Below are 20,419 nucleotides of genomic sequence, written 5' to 3'. Positions count from 1 at the left end.
ATGCCGTCTTTATGGCTCTAGCTTCCAGAGAGGCTGGAAGCGTTCCTGGGGAACTAAGGCTTATTCATATTTGTACCCCGGGCACCTAGCCTGTGCTGAACCCCTGGAAGGCCTGAGAGAATCAAGTATCTTAGAGCAAGAAGAGGCGTTATGGATAATAGAGTCCAACCACTACATTTGATTTTTCTATTCCCTGCCACCTCAGGGGAGAGTCCCAACACAGTCCCCCACTCCCATAAATCGGGCCATCAAGTTTCCCACATTTGGGGAAATCACAGGTGTCAGCCCACCAGTGTACAAAGGCTAAGCCTCACCCTGGGCAAACCACCTTCATGATCTCGGGCTCTTCTCAGCCAGGTCAGCCCCACAGCTGCATTTCAGAAGAGGGAACGTGGCACCAGCACTGATGAGACATGCCCAAAGGAACACAAGCGATCGAAGCCGTTACAAGTCCCAATCCAGGTGTCCGGGCTTCCAGGACCTTCATGGTACTTGGTGCAGACACTAGTCCAAGTCTAGATGACCTGCATCCAATCCACCACCACAACAGCTGGGAGCATAAGACTTTGGCCAAGTTTTCACATCCCTCTGTACGTAGGTCTCCCTATCTGTAAAACTGGAGATATCAAAAACACCCCTTCACAAACTGAGGCTAAGGACTCTGAATGCCTGAAGAAAGGGAGTTTTAGTTCTGATTTCTTGAGAATGCAGGGCTGCTAGCCACAGCCAGGGCAGGGATGAGGGGTGGAGGGTGAGGGGTGCTTCTCCAACCTTCCTGTCCCTTTTGTTCTGGGTGATGAGAACCAGAGAACATTTCTTGCAGTGCTTCCCAGCCAGGAGGAGAGATGCTCTCCACTGTCTTGTAGGGCCACTCCTGAGTTGGGGCTACAAAGGTTCGAGTTCAGCCAGAACCATGCATTGCTTTGGCTCACCTGTGAACCCAACCTGAGATTAAGTTAAAAATGGGCTCTTAAACATTCCTTCCCAAGTTGACTCTTCTTTTGAATCTATTAATTACTTCAGTATCCAATAGATTATAATTTTTTATTTTAAAAACCAGTTTGCAGCCAAAATTCTTTTAGCAAACACTAAGATAAAATCTCTGTTGCCAGAGTTGGGCTAATGATGCTTTTGTCATGTTACTCAAACTCTAAGCAGTGTTCAATACAGGTGATCTCCCTTCTAGAAACTTCCTTCTGTGGCATCTGTGGCACCAAACTTGTCAGAATTTTCTCCTGGCTCACAAATTCCTTCCTGAGGCTCCTCTTCCAAAATTGTAGATACCCCACGTGTTGTGAATTGAACTGGATCTACTACCCAATGATGTTTAAATCCTAACTCTAATACCTGTCCATGTCTCCCCATCAGGAGGTGAAAGTGGTTGTAGATGATCAGGTTAAGATTGATTCTTACTCATCCATTGTATCAATCATTCATTAATTTTTCAATCAACATTTAGGCTGTTGCCATGTCTTGACTACTACAAATAATGCTGCAATGAATGTGGGCTGCATGCCTCTTTGGGGGAATAGCCATTTCCTTCCCTTTGGAGATTGCATTTTTAATTTTTCAAGGCATCTCCATCTCCTAAGCTGCCATTTTACTATTATTTGGTTCATGTTTGTCTCCTGCATTAGATTGTGAGCTCCATATACGCAGGTGCCATTAATGTTTTGCTCACCTTTGTACCCTCAGATCAATAGTGCTCAAGTTTTCCATCTCTGGAGCTCTTTTAGGTTTTTGGGTCACATCTGGAGATACACAGAGGTTACTCCTGGCTCATGCATTCAGGAATTACTCCTGGCAGTGCTCAGGGGACCATATGGGATGTTGGGAATCAAACCCGGGTAGGCCATGTGCAAGGCAAACACCCTACCCACTGTGCTATGGCTTCTGGAGCTCTTTTCAATCTTAAAAATTATTGAGGGATCCAAGAGCTTTTGTTTATACTGGTTGTAACTAGAGGTCAGAGGTTCTCTACTGGGGGTCATTTGGCTATGCCCAGAGATGTTTTGGTTGCCAAATCTTGAGCATGGGATATAAAGTGGATGGGGAGGAGCAATTCTGGCATATACTGGGTCAAGGAAAGTTAAGACTAATATCCTACATCAGGTTCCATGACAAAGAATTATTAGCCTCAGGTGGCAATGGTGCTGGGGTTGAGAAATCTTGCTGTAGAAATTTACTATATTCGATATTAAAATTAAGGAAATGTGGGGCTGGAGTGATAGCACAGAGGGTAGGGTGTTTGTCTTGCACGCAACTGACCCAGGTTCGATTCTTAGCATCCCATATGGTCCTCTGAGCACCACCAGGAGTAATTCCTGAGTGCAAAGCCAGGAGTAACCCCTGTGTATCGCCAGGTGTGACCCAAAAAGCAAAAAATAAATAAATAAATAGATAAATAAATAAATAAAATTAAGGAAATGTTAAAATATTTATTAAAAGCTGGAGAGAGAGAATACAGGGGTTTGAACTCCTGAGTACCACCAGGAATGATCCCTGAGCACTGCTAGATGTGGCCCCCAAAGCATATATATGTATACATATATATTCATTTGTAATTATGATAATTATTAAATGTACTCATTATATTTGCGCATAAATAAATTTAAGACAGTAAATTTACATATCTCTTTCTGCACTTAACCTGTTGTTTTTGTAGAAGTATTGTTTTGTTGAAGTGAACAGAAGAAAATCTGTTCTCACATAACATATAGTTAGAAAAACAGAGTGGTTTAATTATATTTCCAGGTAATTATATATATAGTCTTAACTGTTTCTATAGCAAAACCAACTAGGATTGTTTCTTAAAGCTTAGTTGTGATATAGATTCTGAAACCAAATCTCTGATTTTTTTTTTATTTGGTTGGTTCTCTTAGGCCATTGACCCAGCAGACCTGGTGGTGTCAGTGCTCAGCCTAGTGATGTGATGCTTGAACTGGGTGTTGTGAGGGGCCACCAGGGCTATATCCTAGTAATCAGGGTCCATGCAGTGACAGCAATCAAATTTGGGGACTCACACCTTCCAGGTATGTGTCTAGCCCTTTGCGTTTTCTCCCTCCATTGGTCTGTCTTAAACTTTGCATGAATTTCTAAATGGATGATGTAGGACATCTTGTATCCTGTTTTATGGATTAAATTGTACCTTTCACACACACACACACACACATACACACACACCACCACATGTTAACATTCTAAGCCTTCAGGACTTCACACCTTATTTGGAAATATTACTTAAAATGAGATTCTACTGAAGTAGAGTAAACCCTAGTCCAAAATTACTGATGTCCATATGAAACAAGGAATTTGTGGGGTCTTTCAAGCAGTTAAACCAGGGTTTGATCCTCAGCACCAAATATGGTTCCCTGAGACATGCCAGGATTGATTTTTGAGCATAGAGCCAGGAGAAAATCCGAGCACAGCCAGGATACAAATAAATACATGTGGCCACTGAAGACAGATATCAAATCATGTTATCTATAAGCTAAGGGACACCAAGATTGCCTCAAAGCACCAGAATTCAGACAAGAGGCCCAGAACATATTCTCCCACTGAGATTGTGTCTTCTGATTTTCTTTATAACTCTGACAAGTTATTATTTCGGGTTATTATGTTAGTTTCCTGTTGCTTCTGTTTTTAAAACACATACACACAACAAACTTGGTGATTTATAACAGCACAACTACATTTACTTTACAGTTCAGAAGTCAGATCTGAAATGAATCTCCAAAACAGGACTAAAATCTAGTGCAAAGGGAATGCATTCCTTCTGGAAACTAGCAGAGAATTATTTCCCCAACTTTTCCCATTTCTAAAGGCTGTCCTCATTCCCTGGCTCATGGTCCCATCACTCCATTTTTAAAGCCAGAGATGTCAAATCAAATTCTTTTCATGCCATATCACTGGTTCTTGGATTACATCTCCACATTTCCTTCTCTGATTCTTTCAAAGCCCCTTGAAATTCCACTGGGTCACCCAGATAATCCAGAATAATTGTTCATCTCAAGATCTTTAACTTAATAAAATCATCAATGTCTCTTTTGCCACTCAGATGACATCTTCACAGTTCCCAGGAACTAGAGTGTGGATCCCTTTGGCAGACCAGAGTTCTCCCTGCTGCAGCAACACAGTAAGAAAACTGTAGATAAAACAACAGTGATGATTTATGTCATGATTACATCATCCTTCTAAGTAATTCCATTATTGGTCTAATTTCTTATTATTTTTAGCCTTTTTGGCATCATTAATAATAGTTGGTGAGTAATGGTGAAATAATTCCTAGAATGAGGGGAAAGCAAAATTTTTTAAGAGATAGGAATAACAAGATTACTAAAATCCCCAAATAAATCTTAGATTTATAAAACTGTCCAATGGACCTATGTTGTAATTGCAAGGCAGGGTAACTTTTTAAATTTAAAAATAGTAAGTACAATTTCTCTTTATTCTTTGGAAGTTCTATAAGAATAAAGATTCTCTTATTTTATTCTCTTAAGAATAAAAGATATACGGGAAGACAGGATGGGGGTGATGAAAAATGGGCACTGGTGGAGGGATGGGCACTCAACCATTGTATGACTGAAACGCAAGCACGAAAGTTTGTAAGTCTGTAACTGTACCTTACGATGATTCACTAATAAAAATTTTTTAACAAAAGAATAAAAGATATGAAATGTATGGTGTACAAATAGAAATGCTCAAAAATAACGAAAGGAAAGAAACTAAGTTATAATTAAGTGAAAAGGATCCTGATCCTATACCAAAAATTGTATGATGCAAAGCCCTAGCTATTCCCAAATAAGAATGTCAAAGTAGTTGTGTAAGGATGAATCTTGAATTCTTGAAAAGTTTGTTGGAAGACATTAGGTGGGACAGAAACAACTATTGAGAGGAGAGAAAGCTTCTGCAACATAAGGAATCCCAAAACTCATTAACTTTTGGAACAAATAAATTCATATCCAAGTAAATGCTAATGGCTGGCAGGTATCTCAGCACTGTAAGGTAAGTAGGGACTCAAGATTCCTTCCAACCTGTTGTGCAGCTGTGCGTGGGGAACTTGTGTGCATGCTTAAGGTCTTAGCATGCTGGAATGAGCAGAGAGTATAAAGAAGACCCTAACGATCACTCCAGACTTAGCCCCAAAGAAGTGTATGTGTCAACTCCATTAGCAAGATCTAAGTCACTCAACCCATCTCAGCCTCAAGGGACACTGGGACTTGGAGTCTAGTTGTGTGCCCTGGAAGGAGAGATGCATCTGAGTGACTGGGTCCCTCTCCCCAACACCAGAAAGCGTGACCAGACCCTTGATCATTGCAGACCAACCATCTCAGCTCCCAGAGGGCAAGAAACATTTGACCACATTACAAATCTGTAGTGTTTAGTGGGTCAAAATTGACAATCAGGATTACTATGAAAGGGGCTGGAGAGATAGTACAGTGGACAGGGCACTTAACTTACACATGCTGACACGGTTATGGTCCCCTGAGCATGCAGGAATGACCCCTGAGCACAGAGCCTGGGCACTGCTAGGTGTGACCCCAAAGCCAATCTCCCCACTACCAAAGTAAAGTATTATTATTGAAGCTTTGTCTGATTCATCCCTACTTTGTCAGACACTAGGGTGGGGGATTTTATTTTTAAATAAATCTCTGAGGTATCTCTGCTAAGGATAAGATCTACTGTGTTTTAGATGCCTTTATAGTCACTATACATCTTTAATGCACCATAAAACTTTCCATGGCATATGACCTAGCAATATCACTTCTGGGAATATATCCTGGGATGCAAAAATGCACAGTAGAAATGACATCTGCACCTGAATGTTCATTGCAGCACTGTTCACAATAGCCAGAATCTGGAAACAACCCAAAAACAGACAACTAGCTAAAGAAACTTTGGTACATCTACACAATTGGATACTATGCCGCTGTTAGGAAATTTGAAGTCATGAAATTTGCTTATAATTGATGGTCATGGAGAGTATCATGCTAAGTGAAGTGAGTCAGAAAGAGAGAGACAGACATAGAATGACTGCATTCATTTGAGGAATATAAAATTACATAATATGAGACTAAAACCCAAGGACAGTAGAGACAAGGGCCAGGAAGATTGTTCCAAGGTTGGAAACCTTCTTTATGAGATGAGGGAGAAATAAAGGATGGAAGCTTGCCTTATGAGATGGGGGAGAAGGCAGCTGAGATAGAGAAGTGATCACTAAGTTAATGATGGTTGGAGGGATCTCTCAGGATGGGAGATGCGTGCTAAAAGTAGATAAAGGACCAAACATGATAGCCTCTCAATATCTGTATTACAAACCATGATGCCCAAAAGTAGAGAGAGAAAGAGGAGAATTGTCTGCCATTGAGGTAGGAGGATTGGTGGGACAGGGCGGGGGAGGGATACTGGGGACATTGTTGGTGGAAAATGTGCACTGGTGGAGGGGTAGGTGTTCGATTATTGTATGACTGAAACTCAAACATGAAAGCTCTGTAACTGTATCTCACAGTGATTCAATTAAAAAAAAATTCCATAGCAGGAGCCAGAGCAATAGTACCATGGATGGGGCATTTGCCTTGCATGTGGCCAACACAGGTTTAATCTCCAGCATCCCATATAGTAGTCCCCTAAGCACCGCCAGGAGTAGTTCCTGAGTGCAGAGCCAGGAGTAACCCCTGACCATTGTTGAGTGTGATCCAAAAATAAAAAAATTTCCCTAGCCTTGCAGGGATTCAGGTTTATTCACTGGCACCACATAGTCCCCTGGAAAGTGCCAACTATGAACCTAGTCGCCTCTAAGCACTGCTAGAATGACCCAAGTAATCCTCAGCACCACAGGAAATTAGCAATACTGGATCCTAGGGGCCTAGCATTTAACAACAGGTCTGGTTAGCCTATAATTCCTGAGAGACCCTGAGCACTGTTTGGGAGACCCAAGTACTAAACTAAGTACATTTTTAATTCCCATAGCATTTTTAAATGACATGGTCTAGATGATGGTAAAATTACATGGAGTAATAAAATTCCCTGAATAGCCAAAGCAATTCTGGGAAAAATAAAAATGGGAAATTTTTCTTTTCCCCAACTCTAAAGTATATTATGAAACTACAGTAATCAATACTGTATAGTACTGGAATAAAGACAGACTCAGATCAAAAGAACAGAACTGAGAACCCAGAGACAGACCCTCAGGTATAAGGACAAAGGACCAAAGTAATGAGATGTCTTCCACAAATAGTGTTGGGAAAACTGGTTAGCCACATGCAAAAAAATTAACACACACTATCTCAACATGATACACAAAAGTCAATTCAAATCAGATTAAAGGCCTCGATAGTATAACTGAATTCACAAATTACATTTGGACAAAATAAGTAGAACTCTACATGATATTGATTCTAGAGACATCTTCAAAGACTCGAAGCAAACAGAATAAAAAATAAGCAAATGGTACTACATCAAATTAAGAAGCTATGGGGCTGAGGAGACGGCACAGAGGTTAAGGCACTTGCCTTACTCGCGGCTATCCCTGGATCGATCCCCATCACCGCATATGGTCCCCTGTGCACCACCAGGAGTGGTTCCCTGAACAGAGTCAGGAGTAACCCTGAACACTGCCAGACAGAGCCCCAAAACAAACAAAACATTAAGAAGCTTCTGCACTGCAAAGAAACAATGACTGGAATAAAAAGGCACCCTGTGGACCAAATGAAAATACTCACCACACATCTGACCCAGGGCTAATATACAATATACATATAAAGTATTTGCAAAACAAAAACAACAACAACAATGCTTCCCAAAAAAGAAGACAAACAAGAGGCCAATAAATATATGAAAAGATGTTCTTCGTCATTTATCATCGAGGAAATGTGAATTAAAACAATGAGGTATCACCTCACACCAGTGAGAATAGAACACATCAAAAAGAGGGGGAACATCCAATGTTGGCAGGGATATGAGAAAAAAAGAAACTCTCATCTATCCTACTTTTGGTTTGAATGTCTGGGTCAGCCTCTATGAAAAACAGTATGGATATTTCTCAAAAAAATTAAGAAATGATGTGGCTGGAGCAATAGTGCAGTGGGTAGAGCATTTGCCTTGCACAAAGCCAGCCTCCTTTCCATTCCCAGAATCCATATGGTCCCCAAGCACTTCCAGGAGTAATTCCTGAGTACAAAGCCAGAAGTTTCCCCTGAGCATGACTAGGTATGCCCCCCCCAACAAACAAACAAGCAAAAAACTAAAAACTGAGTTTCTATATGACCCAGCAATTCCACTTCTACTGCAAGGGCCCAGAAACTTTATTTCAAAAAAGATATTTGCAGTGCTATTCACAGTAGCCAATATTTGGAAAGAGCACAAGTGCCCAAGAACATATAAATGAATAAAAAAGCATTGAATGTATGTAGTATAAGACAAGATCTATAGATATATACACACTATGAATTACTACCCAGGTTTAAGAAAAGCTGAAATCATGCAATTCCTTGTCAATAAATAGAACTAAAGTGCTGTGCTGAGTGAAGTTAGTTGGAGAGAGAAGAACAAATATAGAAAAATTCCTTCCTCATATAGAATATTTGAAAAAACTAGTACAGGGATAACAAATGGCCAAAAGCAACAGAACATGAGTTTGAGCTGACCAACGGAGCATGGGGTATGGCCCAAAAACACACAGCATGGGTGGTGGGTGGTAAGGGACCATCAGACATTGGTGGAGGGGCACTAATACTCTGGTGGGGGTGTGGGGCTGAAACTTTGTATACTTGAAACTATTGTCAACAGTACTATAAATCACATGCAGATCGATAGCACAGCAGTTGGGCGTTCACCTTTCACGCGGCCGACCCGAGTTCGAATCCTCTGCCCCTCTTGGAGAGCCCGGCAAGCTACTGAGAGTATGGAGCCCGAGTGGCAGAGCCTGGCAAGCTACCGTGCGTATTGGATATGCCAAAAACAGTAACAATAAGTCTCTCAATGAGAGACGTTACTGGTGCCCGCTCGAACAAATCGATGAGCAGTGGGATGACAGTGACAGTGACTATAAATCACACTGCCTGAATATAAATGGAGGATAAACCAAAAGATTCCACTACAGTTAAGGACTTGGACAAAAGCAATAAAGTCTGGAACCATATGAGTAGAGGCCATTGATGAGATACACCAGTGTCTACAGTCTGTGGATTCTCCAGATACTCCATCATAATCAGGTCCTGAGATCCCCTCCACAAATCTCATAGCAGGTACTGAGTGTTTGTTCAATGTATTATTCTTATGCTCACAACAGAAAGAGGAGGGCAGGGAGAGAGAGCTCAATGGGCTGGGTACCTGCTTTGCAGACAGAAGGCACAGGTTTAATCTTCAGTATCATATGAACCCTCCCCTCCCCTCCCCGGACAGAGTCAGGAATGACCTTCGAGCACTGAGCCAGAAGTATCTGCTGAGGACCACTGGGTGTGGGCCACCCAAACAAAAGAGCAGAGTGGGAATCCCCTTAAAATTATTTTAAGTGCCCTTTGACTCAATCTATATTCTAAATATATATATATATATATATATATATATATATATATATATATATATATGAACTTGGGCTGGAGAGGAAGTACAGCAAGGAAGGTACTTGCCCTACACACAGCCAACCTGGGTTTGATCTCTGGCGCCACCGGAGTCCCTGAGTTCCACCAGATCCCTGAGCACAGAGCCAGGAGTAAGCCCAGAGCACAGTTGGGTGTTAAGGAAAAACTACCTGAGAGTAAAGGCATTTCCTGATTGTCCCTCCCATGAAGTGGACCGGGAGGGAGGAGTCTGCAGCCCTCCTGGCAGCGCCATGTCCTGGGGCTCTGTGAGCTGGGCCTCCCTCCACCCACACACAGGGCCCGCTGCTCCTCCAGCCTCAACACTGACATGCAGATAGATGCTGCTTTGACCCAACCCGGTGGGGCTGGGGAACTGCATTGTCACAGGGATCCAGTGCTGCGGATCCATCCCCCAGACTTCAAGTCCTGAATTCTCAGAACTGAGAAGGCAGATGAGAATGTGTTGCTGTAATCGCAGCAGCCAGGCCTCCCTCTAGCTGCCCACACAGCTCACTCCTTGCCCTGGCTTCACTCTCCTCCTCTCCCCATCTTCGCCCTCTTTGAGGAGAACAAATCCTGCCCCCAAGTTAGTGGGGGGTCCTATAGCATAAGCCAAAGATGCGAAGAGGTGTCAGGTGAAATCTGTGATGGGGGGATCCTCCCCATTCCAGAGCATTATTCTCAGACTCCTTTGGATGGCTGAGAGGCTAGAGGATGACTTTTCTCAGTCACCCAAAGACCTGGAGCCTCAGAGCAGCGAGAAGGAGGCTGCTCTCTCTGTCTTGAAAAGAGAATGAGGCTGGGGTCAGCCAGAGAGTACAGTAGGTGGGATGCTTGCCTTGCATGCAACCAACCTGGCTTCGAGGACTGTTCCCTGTGCAGAGACCCAGAAGTAACCCCTGAGCATCACCGGGTATGGTCCCCAAACAAAACGAAAAAGAGAGAATGGGCTGAACCAGGTCTTGGGGTATCCTGAGGTCTGCTCTTTGTGCTGGGAACTGACTGTAAGCCGGCCCATGCGGGCCCCCAGCTCACGCTGAGTATGTCGAACCCCACCCTGGTCGCCTTGTCAAGGATCTAGTTTCTCCAACTGAGCAGACTGGCAAAAAATAACCAAACCTGGGCCACAAAGTGAATACTATTTCCATGCTTCTGGGCTTCCTGCCTAGAGGTTTTCCCAGGAAATCACGCGGCCTACCAGACTCCTAGGACTGGAGGGTAGTCTAGGGGCCTGGCTATCCCCCGAACCAGCAGCCAGGGCGGGACTACTGGCCACAGGCCATGCAGGGTCACCTGACTTGACCCCCCCAGCTGCTGGCCTTGCAGAACTCCCTGTTTAATGCTTCGTGCCTCCCAGTGTTTCATTATTGATTCAGGCCCTCGCTGCGGGTCCAACCAAGTAAGTCCTGAGCGCTTGTATAATGTCAACTTCATCAAAAATGCAGGAGTTGGGGTTTTACTCGTCTGCGTGCTACCTAGACGGTTTAAGTCAATGATTGGCAGTTTCTGGGAGCCAAGGAGCGTGATGGCCGCCCACAAGCTGGCTTCTGGCTTCTCTGAAGTGATGCTGGGTCCCCAGGCCTCAGGGAACCCAGCCCCCCTTACCTCCCGCAGGTGAGAAAGTGGTCTGCATAGGCTAGTGTCTGGGAGCAGGGTGAGGAGGTGGGAGTCATTGAAAACGAGCACCAGGCGCAGTTAAGAAGTAAAGTCTAGCCCCTTCCACAGGATGCAGCACCGGAGGAGACAAAGGTCTGAGCAAAGGGAATGGTAGGTGGGTGCAGGTAAGTCGGCTTGAATCCTAGCTGAGCACTCCCTCTGTGCAGGTGAGCCTTTGTCCTGCCCAGAAATCCCACAGATGGAAATCTAATGGCATTGCATCGGGAAATGTTTTTTCTTTTTTTTTTTTCCTTTTTTTTTTTTTTTTTTTTTTTGCTTTTTGAGTCACACCTGGCGATGCACAGGGATTATTCCTGGCTCTGCACTCAGGAATTACCCCTGGCGGTGCTCAGGGGACCATATGGGATGCTGGGAATCGAACCCGGGTCGGCCGCGTGCAAGGCAAATGCCCTACCCACTGTGCTATCGCTCCAGCCCGGGAAATGTTTTTTCATCCATTAGTCCAAAAGATTCATTGAGCACCTTCTATATGCTGAGCTCTAGATTACAGGGATGCACACAGGTTCCAGCTCCCAGGGAGCTGAAATTCCATCTGAGAACATTATTAGCATTTATTCGGTACTTACAAAGTACAGGGCCCATTCTAAGCAACAGACAATGATTCTCCCAGGATGGTTCCATTTTGAAGGTTGTCTCGGAAAGCCTGTACTAGTACCGAAAAAGGCAGGAGAGCGAGGCCCTGAACACAAACAGGCATCATTCCCAGATTATCATTCATGGCAACTTACTTTCTTCTTTCTGTAAACCTAAATCATCTAAATTTTCATCATGACTCACGTAATAGGAGAGGAGAATGAAAGAGCAGAACAGTATGTCCTTGGGCCCCCACCCCAAAGAAATCCGAGAACCTCAAAACACTTCTCAACTGCTGCCTCTGGCTTCAGGCTCTGGGGCCACGAGGCTCTTCCCTGCTCTGCCCCTCTGGGTTCCATCCTAGCGTAAAAATTCATCGCTTCTTCCTCTCTGGAGAGGATCATTGCTGAAGAGTCCGGAGGATGCAGCCCAGCACAGCCGTTAGTGTTCAAGGGTAAGGGAGGTCCCAGGCCTTTGAAGTGAAGTCCTTTCGTGCAACGCCCCAGCTGGGCACCAGGAGCCTGGTCCCCTCCTGCCACATGTGCAGGTGCCAGGATCTAACTCGCTACCAATGAAATTTCAACCGGCCTCTGGCAGCAGTAGGGCTGGGGGGCTGCCACCAGTGCCACTGGGCCCTGTCCTGGCGGGAGAGATCCGACAGCTACAGCTCCTCTGCTTTCTGAAAGTTCTCGTGCCCCTGAAGGCCCTGACGGGATATTCCCTGACTCCAAGGACTCGGAAAAGAGTGGGGGGCTCCTCCAGGTACAGAGCCACCCCTCCGGCACAACCCCCAATCCCAGTGGTAATAATCCAAAGTCACATGGCACCTCAGGGAAGTTTTATTATTTTTTTTAATTTATTTATTAGTGAGTCACAGTGAGGGTACAGTTACAGATTTATACATTTTCGTGCTCATGTTTCCCTCATACAAAGTTCGATAACCCATCCCTTCACCAGTGCCCATTCTCCACCACCAATAAACCCAGTATCCCTCCCAATCCCCCAATCCCATCTCCCCCTCCCCCCGCCACTGTGGCAGGGTCTTCACCTCAGGGAAGTTTTAACAATGAAGGCCCAGCGCTGAGAACTTTAAGCTTCTTAATGCATTTCATTTTTATTAAAAATGATCATGGGGGGGGGCTGGAGTGATAGCACAGTGGGTAGGGCATTAGCCTTGCATGCGGCCGACCTGGGTTCAAATCCCAGCATCCCATATGGTCCCCCTGAGCACTGCCAGGGGTGATTCCTGAGTGCATGAGCCAGGAGTGACCCCTGTGCATTGCTGGGTGTGACCCAAAAAGGAAAAAAAATGATCATCAGGGGCTGGAGAAATAGCACAGCGGGTAGAGTGTTTGCCTTGCATGCAACCAACCCGGATTCAATTCCCAGCATCTCACATGGTCCCCTGAGCACTGCCAGGGGGTAATTCCTGAGTGGAGAGCCAGGAATAACCCCTGAGCATCGCCGGGTGTGACCCAGAAATAAAAAAAAAATCATCAGGGGCCAAAGATATACTACAGAGGTCAGGCACTCACCTTACATGCAGCCAACCCCAGTTTGATCCTTGACACTGCATGTGGTTCTTCAAGCCCCATCAGGCGTGATCCCTGAGCATAGAACCGGGAGTCAGCCCTGAGCACCTCTGAGTGTGACCCCTCTTTATTGCTGCTGGAAATACAAATCCCTTTACATGTTAAGTGGTTGGGGATCCCTTGTGACTTGCACATGGAGGCCTCTGAAGAAGTGGGGGTTGGGGGTGGACATGGGGGCTCCCCAGGAAGAAAATAACTTCCCTCTCCTCAGGAGTCTCCCTTTTCCTTGGGAGTGAAGGAAGAATCTTCTCCAACTCTCATGACTGTCTCCTCTTCCTCACATCAGGAGGAGCAAAGGGAGACCCAAGAGGCGCTCCAGCCCAGCACCGCACCCTGGATTGGCAAGAGGCAAAATGCAAAACAATGCACCGTGAGATTTTTAGACTGAAATTTTTCCAGCACCTAGACTACCCACAGAGAGACTTCTTGTACCAGCACTGCCGGTGAGCTGGACACCAAGCCTAGGTGGGCCCTGAGAGGCACTAGATCCCCTAGTTCCAGCTTACGAGAAGTGCTTCACACTGACCCCAGGATGGAAGATGAATGGCTCACCTGTGTCCACCAAAGTCCACAGCAGCTCCTGTCTGGCTCCTCCTAGACTAAATCTATAGTTAAGTTATTCCCACCACAGCCCACATAAACAAGTGATGTTATTCTAAGTGAAAGATATTCAACTTTACATGAGCACTCAGAGGTGCGAGGGGGGTGGGGGGAAGGTGTGTGTGTGTGTTAAGCCACTTGCCCAGGATCACACAGTGAGTCTCTGATGGCCCTGGAATTAAAACCTAGGCTCCCTCAGACCCATCAGAGTCTTGCTTCCTTGTCCACCTGCATCCTAGGCACCAAATGAATGTCAGTTATTTGTCACCTGGTAAAGATGATGATTCAAGAGCTGGAAGAGGACTCACAGGGCTGGAATGCATGCTTTGCCTGTGGGAGGTCCAGGTTTTAGCACTGCATGGTCCCCAAAGCACCACCAGAAAAGATCCGCCTCCCTCCCATCCCTCCCCTTCCCCCCTACCAGGAACCACCAAACCAAGCCAAACAAAAAGATGACAGTGTTTGAGGTTCTTGGTATTTTTGACCTTACCCCTGAATCATAGTGGCCTTACCCCAGTCACACAGGTTAAGTGGTGTTGGACAAAGCAGGTGAAAGCTTTTCATGAAGACAAGGCCACTCTCCACAGCAGCATGGATTGTCCACGGAGGCCTGGAAAAAGTATTACCCTTTTCAGAGCAAGAAAGAAAGAAAAAGAAAGGAAGAAAGAAAGGAAAGAAAGAAAGAAAGAAAGAAAGAAAGAAAGAAAGAAAGAAAGAAAGAAAGAAAGAAAGAAAGAAAGAAAGAAAGAAAGAAAGAAAGAGAGAAAGAGAGAAAGAGAGGAAGGAAGGAAGGAAGGAAGGAAGGAAGGAAGGAAGGAAGGAAGGAAGGAAGGAAGGAAGGAAGGAAGGAAGGAAGGAAGGAAGGAAGGAAGGAAGGAAGGAAGGAAGGAAGGAAGAGGAAAAAATTCCTCTTCACCAATTCATGCAGAGAAATTAGCGATGCTCTGAATGCCCTATCCAGAGGGTTCAGTCAAGTCACCCTGCCACCAGTTTTGTGTGAGAAGAGAACATGTAAGGAGCAAAATCCATCAAGTCTATGATAAGAAACCAGACCAAGATGGCATATGAGTTTCTGATCACTTTGAATTTTGATGCCATGTCTAAAGAAGGAGCCTTTATGGTTATAAATTTTTAATCTGACACTGAAAATGGAAAAATAAAGAGCAGAAACTGGTTACCATCTCCATGGAGTGTTCACATTCCAAGCTCATCTCTTTCACATTCCCTTCAATCTGGAGTCTTAGAGTCATCTGTTTCCGCAGGATACTGTCCTCTCATCTTCAAGAGCATGGATGCGGTGGCATTTTCTGAGCACTTCCGTGAAAGAAATCCAAGTCAGGGTGTGAGACCAACTTTGTTGTGAGGTGGTACTAGCTTACTTTTACCCCTTGTGGGTAATGCAGCTATACGTGTAGGGTTTGTCACCCCCCACCCATACTGCTCTCCACACCCACCTGTGAATGAGAAGAGTCCTCATTTTCTACTGAATTTTTTTGCAACCTCTTATTCCCATTCTAAAATTCTGTTTTGTTGGGACTGGAGTGATAGCACAGTGGGTAGGGCGTTTGCCTTGCATGCAGTCAACCCAGGTTCAATTTCCAGCATCCCATATGGTCCCCTGAGCACCGCCAGGAGTAATTCCTGAGTGTAGAGCGAGGAGTAACCCCTGTGTATCGCCGGGTGTGACCCAAAGAGCAAAAAAAATTAAATAAAATTCTGTTTTGTTTTGTTTTGTTTTGTTTTGGGACACGCCTGACTGTTCTCGGGGCTTACTCCTAACTCTGTCACCCTCCATCAATCACAAGTTGCATCCAAATCCCAGAGAAGTGACTATGTTCAAGAATGAACGGTTTGGGCAACAACATTTACTCCAGTCCAGTGAGGTGGTCTAATATGCCTCATTTTTTTATTTTTTATTAGAGGATCACTGTGATGTACAGTTACAAACTTATGAACTTTTGTGTTTGCATTTTACTCATACAGTGATTGTTTACCCATCCCATCCCTCCTCCACCAGTGCCCATTCACCTCCACCAATGATCCCAGTATCCCTCTCACCACCCCCACCCCATCCCCCATCACCCCACCCTGCCTCTGTGGCAGGGCATTCCCCTTTGTTCTCTCTCCTTTTGGGTGTTGTAGTTTTCAATAGAGATATTGAGTGGCTATCATGTCCGGTCTATAGTCTACTTTCAGCTCGAATCTACTAACCCTAATGTGTCCTCCTGACATCCTCTACTTGGTGTTCCCTTTTCTACCTGAGCTGCCTTTTCCCCTAGCATGTGAGGCCAGTTTCCAAGATGTGGGGCAGACCTCCTAATCCTTATCTCTACAACTCTTGGGTATTAGTCTCCCACTATGTTATTTTATATTCCACAGATGAGTGCAATATTTCTATGTCTATCCCTCTCTTTCTGACTCATTTCACTTAACATGAAACTTTCCATGTAGATCCACTTATATACAAATTTCATGACTTCATCTTTTCTAACAGCTGCATAGTATTCCATCATGTAGATGTACCAAAGTTTCTTTAACCAGTCATCTGTTTTGGGGCACTCTAGTTTTTTCCAGATTTTGCCTATTGTATACAGTGCTGCAATGAACATAGAAATGCAGATGTCCTGCACTTTTATGTTCAACGCAGCACTGTTTACAATAGCCAGAACCTGGAAAAACTCGAGTGCTCAAGAACAGATGACTGGTTAAAGAAACTCTGGTACATCTATACAATGGAATATTATGCAGCTGTTAGAAAAGATGAAGTCATGAACTTTGCATATAAGTGGGTCAACATGGAAAGTATCATGCTAAGTGAAATGAGTCAGAAAGAGAGGGACAGACATAGAAAGATTGCACTCATCTGTGGAATATAAACTAACAGAGTACAAGACTAATACCCAAGAATACTAGTATACAATACCAGGAGGTTGACTCCATAGCCTGGAACTTGGCCTCACACGCTGGGGACAAGTCATACCAAATGGAGAAGAGAGCACCAAGTAAATTGTGAGTGGAGATCCCGCATGGTAAGGGAAATGTGCGCTGAAAGTGGACTAGTGACCAAACATGATGGCCACTCAATTCCCCTATTGCAGACCACAACACCCAAAAGGAGAGAGAGAGAGAACAAATTGGAATGCCCTGCCACAGAGGCGGGGTGGGGTGGGGAGGATGGGATTGGGGGGTGGGAGGGATACTGGGTTCATTGGTGGTGGAGAATGGACACTGGTGGAGGGATGGGCTCCCGAACACTGCATGAGGGGAAAACAAGCACGAAATGTTTGAATCTGTAACTGTACCCTCACTGTGACTCACTAATTAAAAAATAAATAAATAATAAAAAATTTAAAATTTTTTTAAAAAAAGAAATGCATATGTCATTTCTACTATACCTTTTTGCCTCTCCAGGATATATTCCCAGGAGTGGTATTGCTGGGTCAAATGGGAGCTCAATTTCTAATTTTTTGAGAATCGTCCATATTGTTTTCCAAAAGGGCTGAACAAGTCGGCATTCCCACCGGCAGTGAAGGAGAGAGTCTCTTTCTCCCCACATCCATGCCAACAGCGGTTACTTTTGTTCTTTTGGATGTGGGCCAGTCTCTGTGGTGTGAAATGATATCTCATTGTTGTTTTAATCTGCATCTCCCTGCCTCATTATTTTGTGTCACGTCTCTTTCCTTTGAGTTTATCGTTGTTAGCCATTCTTTTACAGAGGAAAACACTGATGCTTTTCAGTAAGAAAGGCAATGAGATTTGTTGAAGGCCACACTGCTAAGGAGTTGCAGACCCAGAACTTGCACATGTAATCTATGGTCTTGTCGTCAGACCAGCAAAGAGCCTTTCCTAGCTCTTTCCTGCAGGGCGATTCCTGTGACAATAAGTCAGTCCTGACCTAAGGAAACTTGTCCATCTTTATATTTCCTTACTGTGGCGAGTACTGCTCATAATCCTACGTGTCTGACTGAAGAGATAGTACAGCAGGAAAACACTTACCTTGAACAAGCCCAACCTGGGTTCAATCTCTGTTAGCCCATATGGTCCCCTAAGCCCTGCCAGGAGTGATGCCTGAGCACAGAACCAGGAGTAAGTTCTGAGCACCACTGGGTGTGGCTGAAGAAACAAAACAATATCCTTTATGTCAGGTTCTTTTCCAGCTGCTGTGTGTGTCCTGGCATAGTCAACATCCCCAGATGCTCTATGCGACCCTATTTCACAGAGGAGAAAACTGAGGTGCATAATCACAAGTGTATGCACTCAGGCCCCTAAAGCTGAGGAAGGGGAGAGGTTGGCATTCAAAGGCAATTTGGCTCCTGAGCTCAAACTGTCTTAATCAACTCCCCTTTCCAACTCCAACTGGCAGAGAAAACTCCCTGATGCCCCAACCTCCTCTTTCCCTCCCCGGCCCTGTCCCCTCAATATTGCTGACTTCCCTGGTGTTCAGGCCCCTCTCCTGCTGGGAGCAGGATCTGGGCTGTCAAGCTCAAGTCAGATGAATGGCTTCCCCAGCCAAGACTGGCCTCCAAGTTTCTCCATGCTGGACTCAAACATAACAATCTAGCCGCCCTGGCTGCTCTTCAGAAAAAAAAAATGCAAGGGAGGGTGTAGAGAGAAATTTAATTAAGAGTCCCTAAGAGCCCCAGCTCTTCCTCTTATTGAGTTAGCCCTCTTTGAAGTGGAACTTGGCTCATTATAATAATTTGAATGTCGAGGGATTGTCTTATATGATCCCAATCTGAGAAAAATTGCCTTCGCAATTGCATTTATCCATGTCCTGGTCTCTCCCCATTGGGACAGAAAATGAATGCAGTGCCAAATGGTCCCTGCTTCTGACAAAAACTCTAAGAGGGTCCAAGGTGCCCACCTCATTGTAGGTCAGAGGTGCTGAGTTGGGAACCCCAAACAAATATGGGAAAAAAGCTGTCCCAGTTGTCCTACAAAAATCTCTGTCACAAGCCCAAAGCAGAGGTCCTGATCAGGGCAAGGAGTCCATGGAGAAATCTAGAAGAGTCAGGATAAAAGTGTCATGGAGTAGATGGTTCAGAAGAGATCCCAAAATATAACCCCCTACCCCATACCTGTATCAAAATCATCTGGCTACAGATTCCATCGCATTCCCCAACACCACCACCTCTACCCCACTACACATACATATTGATTCTGATTCTTTTGGTTTCTGTATCTGTATCTTTTTGAGCTTCCAGGTGATTCTGAGGCAAGCCAGGCATTGGGTCCTACTGGCTGCACACTGGGGGGCCTTCTGTGGTACTTTGGGACTGAACCCCCTTCCCTGGATCTCAGCATTGCTACAGAAAGGAGATTCCAGTCCTCCTTTCTGTAGCCAAGTTGGCGAATGCCCCAAGGTCACAGGCCAGATGGCCTTCCTTTTCCTTTAGGCTTGGAGAACAGGTCCAAGCACTGCTGATCCCCTAGGCTTTGAAGAACTCAGTGGACATAAGCTACTTCCAGACACCACAGTACTGTGAGAGGTTTTGGTTCATTTGCAGTAATATTTTTTCTGAAAAGTTTCAGGGCAATGTGTTTTGTTTTAAGGGATTCTGATTCCTGCCCAACTCTCCTGACCTTGCTCAAGTCTGGCTTCATCTAAACAAAAGTTCTCCAAATCCACCTGCCCCCCGCCCCCCCAGCCACCTCCCATAGACACACATGAGATCCCCTCTGGGCCTTCTGAAACCCTGGGCCTCTGAGCGGGCCCCTCATGGGTGCTGTGGGTGGATATAGTGAGTAGAACTCCTTAGTGGGTTTTCTCAAATCAAGCCCAGGCCACATTCTCAGGTCAGAGAGACAGTGCAGCAGGTAGGATGCTGGTCTTTCTTGGGGCCAGCCTAGGTTCCATATCTGGTACCATAGATGGTTTCCCCTGAGCCCTGTTAGGAGTAGACGCTGAGCATTACAAGGTACAAGGAAACTCAGGGCCCAGGGGCCCTCCTACCCTCTTGAACAGGAGGGGCTCTGCCAGGTCACACAGCCGCCCCTATTCTCCAGCCCCCAAGAGGCTGGCTGTTTTTTTTTCCTCTCTCTGAGTAAGCAAATCAGAGCCAAGGCATTCCTGCCTCCTGAGCAAAGTTTTCTGCCCACTGGGGACTGTCTGCCATGGGGCCCCTGTCCTCCCGCAGAGCAAGGCACTGTGGAGCCAGCTCCAAACCCCCACCCCCACCCCCAGGTTGGCCCCGGAGAATGTGGCTGGATGAGGCCCCATGCACTGGACAGTATTAAGAAAGAGCCACAATGTGCTTGAAGAGCATTGTGGTCAGAAAAATGACTGGGTCTCAATGGTCCTTTTTACTCAATAGAGCTTCTCTCTGGTGTCTCCGAGTCACATCCGTTCGCCTTCCTGACCCAAACACAGGGTCTCCGGAGTCTGGGATATAATGA

The 20,419-nt window shown here is 45.2% G+C and overlaps 1 non-coding gene across 1 annotated transcript; it reads right to left on the bottom strand.

Moving 5' to 3' along the window:
* Nucleotides 1-202: 202 nt before the first annotated feature.
* On the bottom strand, nt 203-365 carry LOC129405446 (U1 spliceosomal RNA). Its single transcript, XR_008630588.1, has one exon. It is a non-coding gene; the product is annotated as a U1 spliceosomal RNA (small nuclear RNA).
* Nucleotides 366-20,419: the final 20,054 nt, after the last annotated feature.

Source organism: Sorex araneus, chromosome 5 (assembly GCF_027595985.1).
Source record: "Sorex araneus isolate mSorAra2 chromosome 5, mSorAra2.pri, whole genome shotgun sequence".
NCBI lineage: Eukaryota > Metazoa > Chordata > Mammalia > Eulipotyphla > Soricidae > Sorex > Sorex araneus.
This window is presented reverse-complemented; position numbering and strand designations above follow the sequence as displayed.